Here is a 19,217-nt window from a genome sequence, read left to right as displayed (position 1 = left end):
GAGAGCCACAGTGGCCCTATATGTATGTCGCTCACCTGACCTTGACTACTCAGGGTTCTAGCCAGGATTTTCTGAAGGCATGTTGCAGCAGGATATTTTTTGACGAGCAAAGGGGTGGGTGCGGGAGGGGTGTCCCCTCCTTCATGGGGGGTTTGGGGGTCACCCCAGAAAATTTTGCGTTACTACAACTCATTTTGGTGCATTCTGGTGCATTTGAGAGTGAAAAACATAGTGGTATTTTCAGTGATTAATAAGCATCATTTACATGTACAACAAGAAAAGATATTAGGTCATAAAAATCCTATGGAGTTATTTGCTGAATGACAAAAGTTCATCAATTTTAAGTTGCTAAAAATGTTCATTTACTATTTATTGTACATAAAACAACACAATTTTAGCACTGCACACAGATCTATTTGTATTTTAAAGTTTACGTCTTCTATTTCTGCGGAGTTTATTTGCTGAAAACTTATCCATTTTAAGTTTTTGAAAATGTCAACTGTTTGTTGTACATACATGTAAAACAACACAATCTCAGACTGCCATCCAGGGAAACGCTGGTTTCCCTTTTGGATCAATGCCCGATTTCCTTTGGCCATTTGGCGTGGCTGGGAGGGATTCTGAAATTGTGACCGGGGCCTCCGTGGCCGAGTGGTTAAGGTCGCTGGCTTCTAATCACATGCCCCGCATCGATGTGGGTTCGAGCCTCACTAGGGGCGTTGAATTCTTCATGTGAGGAAGCCATCCAGCTGGCTTACGGAAGGTCGGTGGTTCTACCAAAGTGTCCGTTCGTGATGAAATAATGCACGGAGGGTATTTCAAGGTTTTCTCTACAAGTTCTATTTTGAAAGTGACGACAGAAAACATTAATTCTTGCATTTTCTTTTCGATATTCCGCCCGAGAAAACACATTTCATACATGTGAAAAATATTAATATTACGGCGATAATTGTTCAAAAGCATTTTACCGTGTTGAACAATTTTTGACTTAATTCCTTACATTGTCTTTCCTTGATTGCGAAAAACATTCGGACGATAATTGTTGAATCATCTGTCATTATATCTAATGACATGTATAATCTTAAAACGTGCGAAAACAGTCACTTTCATGTACACATCACAAGATACCGCCTGTCAAAGGATTTAAGGCGGAGCTACGACGAAATTTACGTCACACGTTCCACATATAGGAAGCTGTCATTGGTTTATCGGTTATCTTAACTGGCATCGCTTTACCTAAACTATCGGGTAGCACGTGGAAGCTTTTCGAATACACTATCGAATTAATCGGTGTGTTTATTGGGATGATTTTATGACATGTCGCTTCGGCAATTAAGGGATGACGGGGGAAGTAAGGGATGTCGAATATACAACTCAAAGTCTGAAGGCATGTCGCACGCGACAGGCGATAATAGCCTGGCGAGAACCCTGCTACTAAATGACCTTGACTAGTATGACATGAGGCTATGTGGCCCCATTTCAACAATTTTGGAAAGATCATATAATAATACTACAGACCAAGTCTGATAAAGATCTATCATGCTATTCATGAAATAAGCTGTTTAAATGTTTTTCTATTTCAAGCAGCCCCTTCAAGGGACCAAGCACGGAATTTTAACAAATTTCGGAGGGGACGTTATAGTTATACTTTAGACTGACTTTAATGAAGATCCACCAAACAGTTCATGAGAATATGTTGTTTAAAGGTATTTTTTACTTTAAGCTCTAACAGACCTAAAAGGTGTCATCCCCCCACCCTCCCCATTTAAACAAATTTTAAAGAGAACCTTTTAATGATGTTGCTACAGACCATTTCAATGAAGATCCATCAAGCGGTTCATGAGAAGAAATTCTTTAAAAGTTCATCTATTACCCTTAACAGGTGCCAACAGCCCTATCTGAGAGAGACCTTCCCAGGATGTTATAGATCAAGACTGGGTAAATTTGGAAAGTAGTTTCAGAGGTGAAAATGTTTTTCAGAGTAAATATTGATGACAAACTCTGAACGCCGGACCATCAACCTACAATGATAGCTTACCCTGAACCATTCAGCTTAAAAAATGGTAAAAATTTATAGTGTTTTTTTGCTACTGGCTTAATATTTTGTTACAGTTCTTCAAAATTTTGCCTGACTTTACCTTTATAAGCCATAAATCTGAAATGACTAATCAAACTTTAATATTTCTGCAAGCACCTTCGAGTTTCTGATTTTTGACAAAGCTAGTAAATGTCATAAATTCTAAGTAACTTTTTAGGGGGTGAGGGAGGGGGGGTTGGGCTAAAGAGTCACAGCACAATATTAGGTCATATGGTGACTTTCCCAGAATTTGATGGCGGCGGAAGACCACAGGTGCCCCTCTAGGAATTATTTCACCATTGGCTTTCCTCACATAAAAAATCTACATCCTTATTACAGGTATGAAGCAAGTATTTCCAAGTTAGCGATCTTAACCACTCAACCTGGGAAGTCCAAAATTCTAAATAAAAACCTTCAGACCGAAATTTTAAAAAGATGAACAAGAAAATCCCATTCATCTATCAGACAAGACTCATGTAATTCCGCACAGAATGACAACCGTAGTAATGCATCAAATTTTCAATCTCGGGTTTGGCACAATACAACACAATCCATTACAGACTTTGTAGATTGCTGTCAAAATGGGGTGCAAAATAACACAAGTATAGAATTAAGTGTCTATCAACCTTGGCTAAGACAATATAAAGTTACAGATTGGAAAACAAATACGTAAGTTCTTGAAAATCTTCATCCAATTTCATTAAATCACTAGTCTGAAATGGTAATGTTCATATTTAGCCAAGTTAGGCCTGAAAAAAATAGGTGTGTTTCTGCTTGCCTGACCTTACATTTTAACAGCCAACCCAATTTTTTCAGGACCAGAAAAGTTGTTTTTTGCCTTGAGGTGCTGGATAGATGTGACTATGATGCTAATTCAATGTGCAGTGTAAAATCTTTTCTCAATGTGTTAAGCACATTGTGCGAAAGGAATTTCTAAATATTATTGTTTTTTAATTTACCAACCTATATACCCTGTTTTTCTTTGGCCGTGCCACCAGAAACATTTTATATGGAATTTTCCAACATACTATAAAACCACTTTTATTCCAGATAGACTAACATTATTTGATTTTGTGGATTTGCCCTTCTATGAAAATAAATCCAAACACAATAATTAGACTGTTTATTTCACCACCACTTACTCATATCCACTAAATATTATACCCATAAATATAACTAGTTTACAGTATTCCTATAAATATATTTTTTCTTTTTCTGAATGTTGTGTTAAAACAGTTAAATTTGTCAGAAGTTAAAAGGACATTATATTTGAAAATATTTAAGTTAAAAAAAAAAACTGACCACTCCTCAGCTCCTCTGAGCTACCTATCATTTATACAAAATAGATAAACAAAGGTGTGTAAAAACCATAAAATCCAAAGAAAGGATGGTCAGCCATTAATAAGCAATAACAAAGATATAATGGAAGTGATTTAAAATAACCTGAAATTTTATGTAAAAACACCTAATAATAATGCTACAGACCAAGTTTGATGAAGATCCATCAAGTGGGGCATGAGAAGAAGTTGTTTAAATGTTTTTCTATTTTCAGCTCCAATTTGAACAAACTTGATAGAGGACCTCGCCAGGATGCTACAGACCAAATTTGGTGTTATTATGACAAGTAGTTTCAGAGAAGAAGATGTTTAAGTGAAAATGTGGATGACAGATGCCGGACCATCCACCTATACTAAATCTCAAAAGCTAACAAGAGGGCCATGATGGCCCTATATCGCTCACCTGTTATCATTGCACTTGAGGACAAGAAGGTCCTCAGAAAAAATATCTAAGTCCACAAAGGACAGGAACAACAAAGAGAAGAAATTTAACCAAAAAGATAAAAAATTCTTACAAGGTACAGATATGTCAAAAAACACCTAAAAATTGGAGGTACCATCCATGTTGTACCACAGAAAAGTGGTCTCAGTTTTTCCCTACGGCCAATAATAAAAAAGTTACTAAAAATAAGCTATTTATAGTAACATAAAAGGGAAGTAATTAAAAAAAAATTATTGTAAGTGAACAAAAGAAGGATCTGCCAAATAAATCTGTTGACATAAATGAAATTTCAGATCAGTATCTTCATTAGTTACGGAGATATACCCATTTTAATTTGAAATAAAGGGAGGTAATTTGACATAAAATCAGTCCATAGTTATCTACCCTGATTGGCTCAGTCCAACTAATGACAATAATGAAATTTCAAATAAGTCCTATAAGTACTTACTGATATAAATCCATTTTGATTACAATCAGGGGAGGTAATCAGATATAAAATAATTCTGGAACCTACGATTGGATCTGATTTGTCATGGAATCCAAGATTTATTGTTGTTGAAGATATTTTGGAAGTTTGTATCAAATAAAACCAAATAAGTATCTACATGTATATGGCTGCAAAAGCTAAAATAGCCAATTTTGGACCTTGGCCATAACTCTGGAACCCATGATGGAATCTGGCCAGTTCAAGAAAGGAACCCAGATCTTGTGGTAATACAAGTTGTGTGCAAGTTTGGTTAAAATCAAATCATAAATGAAGCTGCTATTGTGCAGACAAGGTCAAAATAGCTAATTTTGGCCCTTTCAGGGGCCTTAACTCTGGAACCCATTAAGGGAACTGGCCGGTTTAAAAAAGGAACCAAGATCTTATGGTGACACAAGTTTTGTGCAAGTTTGGTTAAATTCAAATCATAAATGAAGCTGCTATTGTGCAGACAAGGTCAAAATAGCTAATTCTGGCCCTTTCAGGGGCCATAACTCTGGAACCCATAAAGGAATCTGGCCGGTTTAAGAAAGGAACCAAGATCTTATGGTGATACAAGTTTTGTGCAAGTTTGGTTAAAATCAAATCATAAATAAAGCTACTATTGTGCAGACAAGGTCAAAATAGCTAATTTTGGCTCTTTCAGGGACCATAACTCTGGAACACATAATGGAATCTGGCCAGTTCAAGAAAGGAACCAAGATCTTATGGTGATACAAGTTGTGTGCAAGTTTGGTAAAAATCAAATCAAAAATAAAGCTGCTATTGGGCAGACAAGGTCAAAATAGCTAAATTTGGCCCTTTCAGGGACCATAACTCTGGAACCCATAATGGGATCTGGCCGGTTCAAGAAAGGAACCGAGATCTTATGGTGATACAAGTTGTGTGCAAGTTTGGTTAAAATACAAGAGGACCATGATGGTCCTGACTCTCTCACCTCTTCCCACATGACCCAGTTTTGAGTATGACATCGTTTTTTCTGTTATTTGACATAGTGACCTAGTTTTTGAGCTCATGTGACCCAGTTTTGAACTTGACCTAGATATTATCAAGATAAAAATTCTGACCAATTTTCATGAAGATCCATTGAAAAATATGGTCTCTAGAGAGGTCTGAAGGTTTTTCTATTATTTGACCTATTGACCTAGTTTTCGAAGGTAAGTGACCCTGTTTTGAACTTTAACTAGATATCATCAAGGTGAACATTCTCACTAATTTTCATGAAGATCTCATGAAAAATATGGCCTCTAGAGAGGTCACAAGGTTTTTCTATTTTTATACCTGCTGGCCTAGTTTTTGACCACACGTGACCCAGTTTCAAAACTGACCTAAATATCATCAAGATGAACAATCAGATCAATTTTCATGAAGATCCATTGAAAAATATGGCCTCTAGAGAGGTCAAAAGATTTTAATAGTTTTAGACCTACTGACCTAGTTTTTGACCGCAGTTGACCCAGTTTCGACTTTGACCTAGATATCATCAAGATGAACATTCAGACCAACTTTCATACAGATCCCATGAAAAGTATGGCCTCTAGAGAGATCACAAGGTTTTTTTATTATCTGACCTACTGACCTAGTTTTTTAAGGCATGTGACCCAGTTTCAAACTTGATCTAGATATCATCAAGGTGAACATTCTGACCAATTTTCATGAAGATCCATTCAAGGGTTTGGCCTCTAGAGAGGTCACAACGTTTTTTCATTATTTGACCTACTGACCTACTTTTTGAAGGCACGTGACCCAGTTTCAAACTTGACCTAGATATCATTAAGATGAACATTCAGACCAATTTTTATGGAGATCCATTCACAAGTATGGCCTCTAGAGAGGCCACAAGGTTTTTCTATTATTTGACCTACTGACCTAGTTTTTGATGGCATGTGACCCAGTTTCGAACTTGACCTAGATATCATGAAGGTGAACGTTCTGACCAATTTTCATGAAGATCTTATGAAATATATGGCCTCTAGAGAGGTCACAAGGTTTTTCTATTTTTAGACCTACTGACCTAGTTTTTGACAGCACGTGACCCAGTTTCGAACCTGACCTAGATATCATCAAGGTGAACATTCTGACCAATTTTCATGAAGATCTTTTGAAATATATGGCTTCTAGAGAGGTCACAAGGTTTTTCTATTTTTAGACCTACTGACCTAGTTTTTGATGGCACATGACCCAGTTTCGAACTTGACCTAGATATCATCAAGATGAACATTCTGACCAATTTTCATAAAGATCCCACAAAAAATGTGACCTCTAGAGTGGTCACAAGCAAAAGTTTACGGACGGACGACGGACGCTGCGTGATCACAAAAGCTCACCTTGTCACTATGTGACAGGTGAGCTAAAAATCATAAACAAGAAACGCGGCAATGCCACGAAACCAGGTTTTCAACACTTTTCATCAGAATAAAAAAGTATACTGAATCACAGTGCACCACTTTAAAGCACAACCCTAACCCTAACCTAACCCTTACCCTATTTTTAGTAACAATGACCTTGACCTTGATCCCAGAAACCCCAAAATCAATCCCAAGCTACAACTTTATATAAGTTTTCTATACACCAAGTTTCATCATGATAGCTCATTCCTAAGTTAAGTTATTGACCGGAAACCCTTTTTCTATTTTAAGTAACAGTGACCTTGACCTTGACCCCAGAAACCCCAAAATCAATCCCAGCCTTTGTCTTGATATAAGCTACATACATACCAAGTTTTATTCAAATACCTTTACCGAAACAAAAGTTATTGACCGGAAACACCAGTTTGACGTCACCCATCGGCCCGCCTGCCCGCCCGACCGACGACATACCCCAATCTAATAACTCAGGTTTTCGTTGAAAACCTGGTTAATGAAACCACTATTGTGCAGACAAGAAATTGTTGACGCACGCACGGACGGACGGACGGACGCACATACGACGGACGAAGGGTGATCACAAAAGCTCACCTTGTCACTATGTGACAGGTGAGCTAAAAACGGGGATAATTTATTAAATATTGGTGTCAATGTTGCGGCCCTTGGGTCATATGATGTGGAGGATTATGTGGAACATTATTTTCAGTTTGAATCACATCCATTCTGTAATAGCAGAGATATAGTGAAAATGTTTCAAAATTAACATAAAATTGTAAGTTAAAAGGGGGCATAATTCATGAAAAATTGGTGTCACAGTAATGGCCCTTGTGCAATATGATGTGAGTGATGATGTGGAACAACTTTTTAAAGTTTGAATCAGGTCCATACACTACTTTTACAAAATCAGTACTCACAAGTAAGTACCAAGTTGCCGAGTACTTGAGTATTTAATTACTGGAGTATTGATAATCAGTACTCAACCCAACCCTGCCATACAATTATAATAGAAACAGAGTGAAAGCGGTCAACACTTTAACCAGAAATTCTAAGTAAAAAGGCAGATAATTCATGTAATATTGGTTTTTGAGAGTTTTGGCCCTTGAGAGCCATATGATATGGGTGATGATAAGGAATAACTATTTAAAGTTTGAAGCAAAGCCATCAAGTAATTACAGAGATAAAGAGAAAGTGCATCAAAACTTTAATCAAGGTGTGTCTTGTAACAGACGCCCATGGGGATGCCGGTTCAAGTATGATAGCTCTCCATATACTTTGTTTAGTAAGGCTAAAAATTTGATATTTGAGGCATGTACCTTTAAAAGCAAAACATCAAATGAAATGCATCAGTAAATGAGAGAAATTACAAATTTATGTTTTTGAACATTTTCAATTTTACGCATCAATCTAGCTAAAATATAATCATCATAATCACATGATTTGGATTAAACAGTATTTATTTCCAAATATGCATTTCATACAAACATATATCAATGTGATAGGATTGAGGAGTAAGCTTATTACACGGTTTAATGTATATTTAATTTAAAAAAAAATTGTGTTTTACTACAATTTGTACGTACATCACTCACTCAAGCAATTCATGTGGTCCCATACAGTTTACCTTGTATTTTTGCTTGGATCATCCAAGGCCGTAGACAACTAGAGTATCTTTATGGTCTAATTACAATTTTGAGCGACAGGCATTTTACTGTACATACTATTGTACCCAAAAATGAAAACTGATTTACAACTAATAATATTAAATTTTAGTAATTTTAACTAATTGATTAGTGAGTGTCAACAAGATTTCATTGAATACGTAACAAATACCTTTTACTTCTGTTGCAAGTTGTCTGTTCTCTTTGTCTTGCAGGGGAGCTGACTTTTTCCAGAATGTACAAAATTAACTGCCAACCCTTAAAACCACTAGCTGACTAGATCTTCTGTTCTCCAAGTTTGTACAATGCTAAGATGAACCTATAGACGAAATTTTGAAATATATTTCATACTTTTGTCTAAGTATGTCTTATGGAAGTTGCTATTTAATCAAAGGCTGCATAGGAAAAGACAAAATATAGATAAAGGCTCAGTATGAGACCTTTTCATTGACTTTGGTAGTGTCTGTATTTGGTAATTTAAGTATACTACAATAAAAAATACTTTATGGAGAAATGTAAATGCGGCCATGCATCCGTCAATCAACTGAAAGACACAAATATACAAACTAATTTAATTTAGTGATGTATGAAATAGTAATAGTTAATTTGTTATAAATGTCATTTAATATTTTCATTGACAAAATAACGACACGTGCCCAAATTTAAGTTCACAAGAAGAAGGTGTTTTAAATGTTCCTCTACCTTTAGCTCAGACCTGGGGAAAATCAGAAATAAATGTAATTGTAATTAATGATTAATAATCACAGTTAAATTACATTTCCCAGGTAATTGAATGTAATCTGTAATCAGGTGATTTTTCTCTCAATTACATGTAACTGAAATTATTTAAGAGTGTAAATGGCAGTCACATGATGACATTTCAATTATTTTCCAATTAAATGGAACATACATTAATTTAGTAAACATAACCAAAATAATAATTTTCAGAAGATATTCAATAACATTTTAAAATGAATTCTTATTTTTGTGATCATATCTAGTGCATGTCGTAAGCATCCCCTATTTTGGTCAAAACACCCCCCTTTAAAAAATTACCTGGTCAAAACACCCCCACTTAATAAAAAAATGTGTATTCATGTATATTGTTTAAACGTTGTAAAATATTGTTATACAAAAAATGCTCTGAGTATTATAACAGAACAGAATTTTATTAAAGACGTGTACATGGTACATGGATCGTTATTTATGGAATTTAAACTTTCTATGTTTTATGATTTTATGAACTTTGTTAAAATTATTTCATTTTTAAGTTAATTAAATTCAATGAATATAAAAAGATTAATCCTGAAATTCAAAAATAACCATGTGCTACGAACTTCGCATGAATCTTCAGTTTCTCGCGAGAGTCAGTGCACAGATGTTGCGGCTTGACCTGGTTAGGTAAACACATGGGGTTATGCCATAACCATCAGACTATAAAAATAGCGTCAGTAAAGTTATATGGTAGCTAGCCTTACTCATTTGGCTTAACGGAATGACTTATTTATGATTTGATATTTTTTAGTTGTCATCCCTCTAAGCCTTACCTGTATCTATATTTTACTGTTAGGAAAACGAAGACATAAAAAAATCCAAAAAAGTCATAATATACTGGTCAGACTTACTTGCTCTCATTAATTAGACATTAATATTCATGTAGAAACTTCGAATGAGTTGAATATAACTCATAATTTGAAATAAGAGACTTTAATCTTCGAAAATATGAAGTGACAGGTGTGAGGAGATATATAATTTACCCTAACACCTGTTTTAGTACATATCAGACTGCCGATTACACTAAATTGCAGAAACAAAACACAAAATATGCATTCATAAAATGTCAGCAAGGTAAGTTTATCACAGCTCCAGATAAGGGCCGTATTTTCGTAATTTTTACGAATTTGTTAGGGATCGGATACCAATTAATTTTAAAATCTGGCTGTATCAGTACGAACTTATTTTAAAATGTGGTCGTATCAATACAAATTTATTTTAAAATGTGGTCGTATCAGTATGACATGTAAACAGTATTACGAATTTCAAAGGAAGATCGAGCCGTATCGCATGTCTGCGCCGAGTTGCGCATTTACCCAATATATCTTTCCGGTACTTTATTTAATTTGCGAAAAGCAATAGACTGGTTTACCACTTTCGTGCATTATTTTGCTTCTTTTTTCCCAACCTACTGATCAAGTCAAAATAAAATGGAGGCGTGCAGTGCGACAGGCAGGTCGAAAAAGTAATTAGAAATTCCTACACACTCCTTACATATGTTTCTTCATCGGCGAAAGAAATAAACATTGAAGAAGACATTATTCGTCCCATTGTTGATGAGCTCGTGGTTGCTACTAGTACTACAAAAATAAATCAGGGTTATACGACACATTTTTTGCCAAAGCATGATATAAGAGTCTTACTAATTTCATTTCAAAAGTAAGTCAAGTGGTATGGATACTAAAGAAATTTTCTTGTAATGTTACTAATTTTTGCCTGTTACCTACATCTACGGGGATACTCCCAACACTCAATTTCTGATCATAACTGGGAGGTCGGGGCAGTTGTTAAAAACATGTTGTTATGTTACATGATATGCATGTGTTAAGAGAGTAAGAGCAGTAATATGTACAGCTTTGTTAAAAATAAAAACAGGATGATGACATTAGTACATATGCGAGTCTAGGTCAGATGTGAAGCAGTGAAGGTTCACACTGTCCTTGATGTTATAAGGCAAGGCGTTCCAGTATCTGATCATGCGGGGGAAAAAGGAGTTCATATGATATTGTGTTCTTGAAGATGGAATGATAAAGTTTAAATTTCTAGAGGCTGTCAGGTGGTTATGATCTACAGAGACGAGGTTGTGTGATATTTTATACAACATAATTAAAGATGCATGTATTCTTCTCTGTTCTAATGTCTGCCATTTAAGAATTTCAAGCACTGATGTTATTTGGTAGTAACGTTACTTATTTCACAAATTGTCAGGTAGTACCGTTACTAATTTCACAAAATACATTACTAATTTCACAAAACATCTGGTAGTACTGTTACTAATTGCACAAAAACTTATCCGGAGCTCTGAAACTGTTTATGCTTTAATGTCAACTATTTTTTTATATCTTGAGAATATATTGTTTAAAAAGAAAATGAAAATATTATATTAAAAAAAAAGAATGGCCGAAGCGCGGATCGAACCCGTGGCCCTGCCCAAAAAGTTCTTTCAGAACCAGCGTCTGTACTATCTCGACCATTGCAGCAGTTGAGTTTCTAAGCAAGTATTTTTATTTTAACCGCTAACGATATCGTCTGTGTCCCGGCTCTATGTAGTAAATTCGACTACCCAACATCAAGCTGGGATCCTATTCCTTGGACAAGAAAATCGTGTTTACATTGTGAAGTAAGTTGTCTTTAGTTTTTTTGAGCATTGATAGAGTATGGGAATTTTTCAAACATGTTAATGGTAACAGAAGTCGTTGGATGATCAAGACATGTGCTCAGTTTGTTTTAAAAAACAAAAATATATTGACTGAGGGTTATCAGGGGCGGCATGGGAGGGGTGCTGACCCCCAAGTGTCTGTGGTATCGACTATCGTGTAACATTTTTTTCTCAGTCTCTTTGCCCAAATCATGAATGTTGCCTAAATTTATGAAAAAAAAAGGTTTCTATGAAAATTATTCACATTATACGGATGTTAGTCAAAACGTCCCCTAGTCAAAACGGCCCCTGGTCAAAACACCCCCCATTTTGGTCAAAACGTCCCCCTTTTCTGGTCAAAACACCCCCCTTCCAAAAATTACCAAGTCAAAACACCCCCCTTAAAAATTACATATGTAAATACATATTAATTAAATTAATTTGGTAATATTAAATGTTCATTATACTGTTTTACATGCATAGTTTTTAATTAGAATGTTGTCAACCATTAGTTTTAGAATGTTATAGCATTGTTGTGAAATTATATCTGATGTTTATATAGTGAAAAAGTGATGTTTCTGTTATTTAATAATAAAATTAAATGAAATTATAATGTTGTTATGTTATAAATGAAATTGTTACAACTGCATGAGGACAAAGGGATAATGGATCATAAAACAAGATGTTTGTAAACAATCATTTTTTAAGTATCTAAAGTTTAATTGCACAATAATTAAATAATGTGGAAAAAGTTATAACTATTATATTCAACCACTAATTTTCTTAGTATCCTAGTGTATGTATACTGTCTGTCTCTGTGAATAGTGTGTTGGATTGTTATTTGTTTAAATATCGGTGCTTTTATAAGATAACGTATTTATGGAGTATCCTTGCATTAAGTGTAGAAACGAAGTCAGACTGCGTCAACATGCCATTGCCTGCGACTCGTATGGCAGCTGGCAACACAGAACCTGTGACACAGGTAAGTTATATTCATGTTACTATTATTATTATTATTGATTTCTTGAATTACTAGACTTCAGTAAACAATATCTTTTGCGGAATACTTATCATATTCCGAATTGTCTAACTACTTTTTTGGCAAATATGTAATTTTCTGGCTGAACTATACATCATATAAAATTATACATTATTTAGATATATACATTATTTAAGGAACAAAAAGGCCCATTACATAGAGTTATACAGTTTGTATGTTTACATTCCATTAGCTGACCAAAATCTGCTTAACTACTTTTTACCATTTAATAATATTTTTATTTTATTTTATAAAATATTGTAAAATCTGGTCAGAAAGAAATAAACAATATACAGATCATAATCACTTTATGAAAGCAAACAAATTCAAATATACAAGTAATCAATGCATTGTCAAGTTAATCCAATCAGAGGAGATAATGTGTTATCAGTAGGTGTTAATTCAATCAAGAGATTCTGAAATTTACTTCTAAATCTAATTCGCATGTATTTCAATATCATACTAAACAATTTACTTTTAGCGGGTGTTATTTTAAAGTTTATTTTTATAGCTCTTTGATTTAATTTGCAAAGTCAGAAATTATTTAAATATCAAAATTTAACAAATCACTTTCCTTTCAAAGTTTGTTTAATTTCGTTTGATTAATAATTTAGTTTATTATATTAAATAGATATACTTCTTAATCTAATTCGCATGGTCAGAAACTATTTCAATATCATAATTCACAACAGTTTCATACATTCATACATTCAAATAAAAAAAAGAAAAGAAAAAAAAAAGCTAATTATGTAAAAACAATCCGTAAGTAAGGAAATACTGCCTCGAAGTTTCGTCAAATCATCTCGCGGCACTCGAAATGACCGATTTATTGTTTATTACAGACTCGGAGTCGCGCGGAGTGGCCATAAAATACCGGAAGTGTTACCTGTATATTTCGACTCGGAGTTCCGTCAAGTAATTTCTCGGAGTGACTCGACGAAATTCCGCTAAAGTAATAAAACTATACCAGTCGGTACTCCGAGTCAGAATTAGGCAGTACTCGGAGAAATTCCTCGCTATGCAAGATTTTTCCTTCGAGGAAAAACGGAAAGTGGGTTTTCCGCGTGAGCTGATCTGTAAGTGCATTGTAGTTCATGAATACCAAGTTAACAAGAGCACCGCCTTGCGGGTGCTGACGCTCATCTGATTTTTTTTGTGTAATAGAAATATTGTCCTACCCATGATTTTCTAAGTCTAAAAAGGGCCATCATTCTTGCAAAAAGCAAGATAGAGTTATGTTTCTTGATGTACAGTGTCCACTTATGATGGTGAAAAACTGTTGCAAGTTTTAAAGCAATAGCTTTGATAGTTTATGAGAAAAGTTGACTTAAACATAATACTCAACCAAGAAAATGATTTTCTAAGTCAAAAAGGGGCAATAAGTATTGCAAAAAGCAGGATGGAGTTATGTTGCTTGCTGTACAGGGTCAGCTTATGATGGTGAACAAGTGTTGCAAGTTTCAAAGCAATAGCTTTGATAGTTTAAGAGAAAAAGTTGACCTAAACATAAAACTTAACCAAGAAATCTGATATTTTCTAAGTCCAAAAGGGGCCATAAATCTTGCAAAAAGCAGGACAGAGTTATGTTTCTTGCTATACAGGGTCAACTTATGATGGTGAACAAGTGTTGCAAGTTTTAAAGCAATAGCTTTGATAGTTTAGGATAAAAGCTGACCTAAACATAAAAACTTAACCAAGAAACTGATTTTCTAAGTCCAAAAGGGGCAATAAATCTTGCAAAAAGCAAGATGGAGTTATGTTTCTTGATGTACAGGGTCTGCTTATGATGGTGAACAAGTATTCCAAGTTTCAAAGCAATAGCTTTGATAGTTTAGGAGAAAAGTTGACCTAAACATAAAACTTAACCAAGAAATCTGATATTTTCTAAGTACAAAAGGGGCCATAAATCTTGCAAAAAGCAAGATGGAGTTATGTTTCTTGCTATACAGGGTCAGCTTATGATGGTGAACAAGTATTCCAAGTTTCAAAGCAATAGCTTTGATAGTTTAGGAGAAAAGCTGACCTAAACATAAAACTTAACCAGGCAACGCCGACGCAGACGCCGACGCCGACGCCGACAACCGCTCAAGTGATGACAATAACTCATCATTTTTTTTCAAAAAATCAGATGAGCTAAAAATTAATAATGGCAACATTTCTAGGCCTTTATTGTAAGCCACTAGACTTCTGTAACGATAAATGTTTAATGTATTAAGGGGAATATACTCTTTTTAGTTTTGTAATGTGGCATTCTTTGACCACCGTATCTTTTCTTATGCACTACTTTGTAAACAAACTAAATAATGTGTTTTAGCTCACATATGCGAAATGAAAAGCAAGACAGTGAACTTATTTCACATTCTTTCTTTAAATTAGAATCTGTAGGACATTGATAAATGTTTGGACAAAGTGAAGCACTATTATTTTCGCACCAAAAAGTCTTAATTGTTGACTTTGAATGTACACAAGAAGTCTTATGTAATTCAACAATAACTTTCTTGTTTCAGTTTTTCTCATTTTTATTTTAGTGAGCAATCCTTTGTGTACTTATAACAGTTGAAACAGTATTCATTTCATTTACCAAAACCTTGTACTTTTTTGCAGGTAAATTTTATAATACCCCACCCACTTTTTTCTAATTTCAAAGTATGCGTCCCCTTAAGTTAAACATTCTTTTCAGTAATATCATTCTCTTACTACGGTATATTTTTTCAGTTACTTATGCATAATTTGTCATTTCTATCTCCTATAAATGTTTCTTATATCTTTCACAGCTACCGTGCAGGGGTTATGTCTGCAAGTTCCTTGCTAAAAAAAGATGAGCACCATTTACAAACGCAGGCTCACTACAACAGTTCACGAGGAGGAATAATTGTGATAAAAACATTAACTAGCATAGGAGTGGATTTGACTTCTTGATATTGTGTAGCTGGAACACTTTGAATTATTATATTGTGAATTTGACTTCTTGGTGTAGAACAGTGAATGAATAGTGCGATATGTGATTTTTACTTAATAACTATGCAGTTGTGACTGTTCTGATGTTTTATTAATGTTTTATAAATAAAGTTATAACTCTGATCAGGATTTTTGTTCATTCTACACAAATTTAGATTGTATAGAAGAAAAGATTTTCCCTTCATAAATGTTCACACCTTATTACTGGTGATTAATGGGTTTATAACACCTACTAATATTAAGCCCTCAGCACAATTAATGCACAACCATGTATAGTTGATAGGTGTTGATTGCATTAATTTAGGTGCTAATAAATCATAAAATTTTGTGTATTATCAAAACATAATCCATAAGATTCAAACCCTTTAAAAGATATGAATTAATTAAAAAGAATTAATAGATCTAATACAAAAAAAATTAGGGGGACGTTTTGACCAAATTCTAAACTGAATGGGGGACGTTTTGACCAAAATGGGGGGTGTTTTGACCAGGGGGCATTTTGACTAGGGGACGTTTTGACTTGATACCCATTATACATACCTCAAACTCGTTTATGATACTAGTAAACATGTATTTTTCTGTTATTGTGTTGTATTTTTCAGCCCGGAAGTGCCGAATTAGGTCGATTCCGCGATAATATCTGTCTCATACCGTTCCTGACAGGGTCTCTACACCGTACCATCCCGTACTATTAAACTACGAAATGGATCAGAATTATTCGAAATGGACAAAGTGACATCATCATGAAAATGACCTGCATATCTTTAAATGCAACATAAAAAAACAAGGATAAATATTAAACAGGGAATGCCATGTTCCAAAAATGCAGCCTCCCCAAAACGGAACTCACAGCACGCAGATGTGCACACAATCCTCACAAGTTAATACACACGAGTGTAAACATTGTGTCTCCTGTTTAAAAAATGGAGGGAAAAAACAGTTTACTTAGTTTCATAGCAAAACAGCTTTAGTCTGATTTTAAATTATCTAAGTTAGTAATTAAGTAAGGAAATCATAATGTTACTTTAAACATGGTAAAAGTCGGTATGTATCCATAAATCTTACTTCAAACATCATGACTGCTATCTAAACTTCTGCACCGGATATAAAGTAAAATAAACCTTGATGACATCAATATGCCTGATTTCCACTGTTAGATATGTGGACTGTGTAAAATAGAAACAGGCGTTACGAAAAAGAACTGAACACACAATTTTGTTCTCTTAAATATAAATCAATTAACCGTATCTGTACGGAAACTATTTTAGAAGAAAATTGTTAACTTTCAAAAGAAGGTCAGGCAACAGCCTTTTGATACTGATATTCGGACATCTCTCTTTATTCTGATAATCCCTAAGTAAGAAATGATGCCAAGAACAGCGGCAAGGTAGTGTTGTAAGCCTTGTAAAAATCAGAATAATATAGACATGATGACAATCTTGTTTCCTTTTTTTTGAAAATACCGTGCGATTGTGTCTGTTGACATATACGTGTGTCCTGTTGTACTCAGGCCCCTACGACCCTCAAAGCCTATCTTAACCATGCAAGCCTTTTCAGTATATACTGGAAAATCCTTGCCTATAATGATTCCATGAAATTTCCTTTCTTTCCTCGGAGGCTTTTAGTATTGCGTTACAGCAACCCTTTTCAATTTGTAATTAGTTTACTTTGTGTAGTGACTTGTTTTATTTTGTAAGTTTGATATATGCAAGTTGCAACCATCACCAGCTTCTATGGTGCTCAGTATTGATCGTGTACATTACCACAAGGCAGACAGACATTAAGATTTTACGCGTTAAAGCTTTGCAATGCCCTGGTGTCCGTTGCACAGTACTGAGTAGAAAAGATGGATGTCTCTTTTCAAAGCCCCAAACACTCACATACACATTGTCTGAGACAAAAAAAAGATACAAGATGCAAAGTTTTATTGAAAGTCGGACATTCATACAAACATTATTAGCTATATATTTCGTATACCTACTGTACGATTAAAAACAACTATGAACTATTGCAAAGACATAATCATTTTTCTCTGTCTTCTTTTTTTCTACACAGGCCTTTGCTATGGACCAGGGCCAGAGATTTATATTCTAATTCCACGTGGGCATTGGTCGAGAGGGCTAGACGTTTTCCTACGGAGGTGAAGGCCCCGGGCTCGATTCCTGGCTACTCCCATTGCAATGTGTCCTTTGGCAAGGTACTTTATCACGATTGCCTCAGTCGACCCAGCTGTAAACGGATACTAGCAAATTACTGGGGGTAAGGTACATTTGGTTTTAATTGTTCTTAAAATAGGCTACAGAGCTTATGTTCATTATTAAACAAAGCGAAGGGAAATAAAATTTACCGTTACCTTAACCTTTTTTACAACCCTAACATTTTAAGGTTCATAGTTCAATTCCAAGCTCCGGAATCATAAACATATTATATTAGATATAAACAGGTCAGCGCAATTAAATATCAGCTCAAACGTTAAGACAAACAATGCACATGCCATAATTAAAACACTACATTTAGTATAAGCTGTTATTAAGTACATACTATTCAAGAAACAGAAAGATACAAAGCAGTTATAAAAGCACCATGTTAAGATTCAGAATGAAATTTGTTCACATATTTTTGAAGCAGTAGTTTTAAAAGAATGACCACTGTCACAAAACTATAAACATTACACTAAATGGTGCAAGTTTCTCAATCAAATTGAGTTATTTATTCACAAATTCTCAGATTAGATAGTGAAATAAAAAGATAAAAAGATAAATTTACAAAAAAAAATTAAACATTTTAATAAAAAATGTTAGCAACAAGTTAATTCCATGTATTTAGCAGATGTACATGTAACATTGCGTAATATTGGAGTGGATAACTTTTATTAGTCCCCTTCTGCTTGAAAATCAGTTTCGGGGACTATAGAAATGCGCTTTTCGTCCGTCCGTCCATCTGTCATTCCGTCATTCCATCCGTCCGCAGTGTCGTGTCCGGTCCATAGCTCATTCATCAAGGGATTTTGATAAAACCTAGCACAAATGTTCCCCTTGATAATATGACGCGTCATGCACAAAACCCAGACCCCTAGCTCATAGGTCAAGGTCACACTTGGAGATCAAAGGTCAAGATGGCTTTTTATTCCTGTCCGGTCTGTAACTCAATAATCCATGAAGAGATTTTAATATTACTTGGCACAAATGAACCCTATAATAAGATAATGTGTCATTCACAACTTTAACACCCATAGTTAAAAAGTCAAGCTAGGTCACACTTGGCAGTCAAATGTTAACATGGTATGAATAGGGTCTGCTTTGTGTCCGTACCAGAACTATGTCATCCATCAAGGGATTACAATATTACTTGGCTTAATAGTTCCCATAATCAGGTGACGTGTCATGCACAAAAGCTGGACCCCTATCTCAAAGGTCAAGGTCACACTTTGAGATCAAATGTCAA

General features: G+C 34.8%; 1 protein-coding gene and 1 long non-coding RNA gene across 8 annotated transcripts in view; one reads left to right on the top strand and one right to left on the bottom strand.

Moving 5' to 3' along the window:
• LOC123528819 (interleukin-17 receptor D-like) overlaps positions 1-16,462 on the bottom strand; it is a 56,019-nt gene extending 39,557 nt beyond the window's left edge. For 4 of the 7 annotated variants that reach the window (XM_045308832.2, XM_045308840.2, XM_045308831.2 and 1 more), the window contains exons 1-2: positions 16,314-16,462; positions 8,537-8,683 (exon numbers count right to left, since the gene is read on the bottom strand). The gene's annotated coding sequence lies outside the window, so the exon portion shown is untranslated. Of the gene's footprint in view, positions 1-3,219; positions 3,239-8,536; positions 8,684-16,313 lie in introns of those variants that run through there. The other 3 variants (XM_045308835.2, XM_045308841.2, XM_045308846.2) reach the window with 3 other exon arrangements.
• On the top strand, positions 12,267-15,896 carry LOC128548055 (uncharacterized). The gene is made up of 2 exons (XR_008366880.1): positions 12,267-12,758; positions 15,590-15,896. It is a non-coding gene; the product is annotated as an uncharacterized LOC128548055 (long non-coding RNA).
• Positions 16,463-19,217: the final 2,755 nt, after the last annotated feature.

This window comes from Mercenaria mercenaria, chromosome 13, assembly GCF_021730395.1.
Source record: "Mercenaria mercenaria strain notata chromosome 13, MADL_Memer_1, whole genome shotgun sequence".
Taxonomy (NCBI): Eukaryota; Metazoa; Mollusca; class Bivalvia; order Venerida; family Veneridae; genus Mercenaria; species Mercenaria mercenaria.
This window is presented reverse-complemented; position numbering and strand designations above follow the sequence as displayed.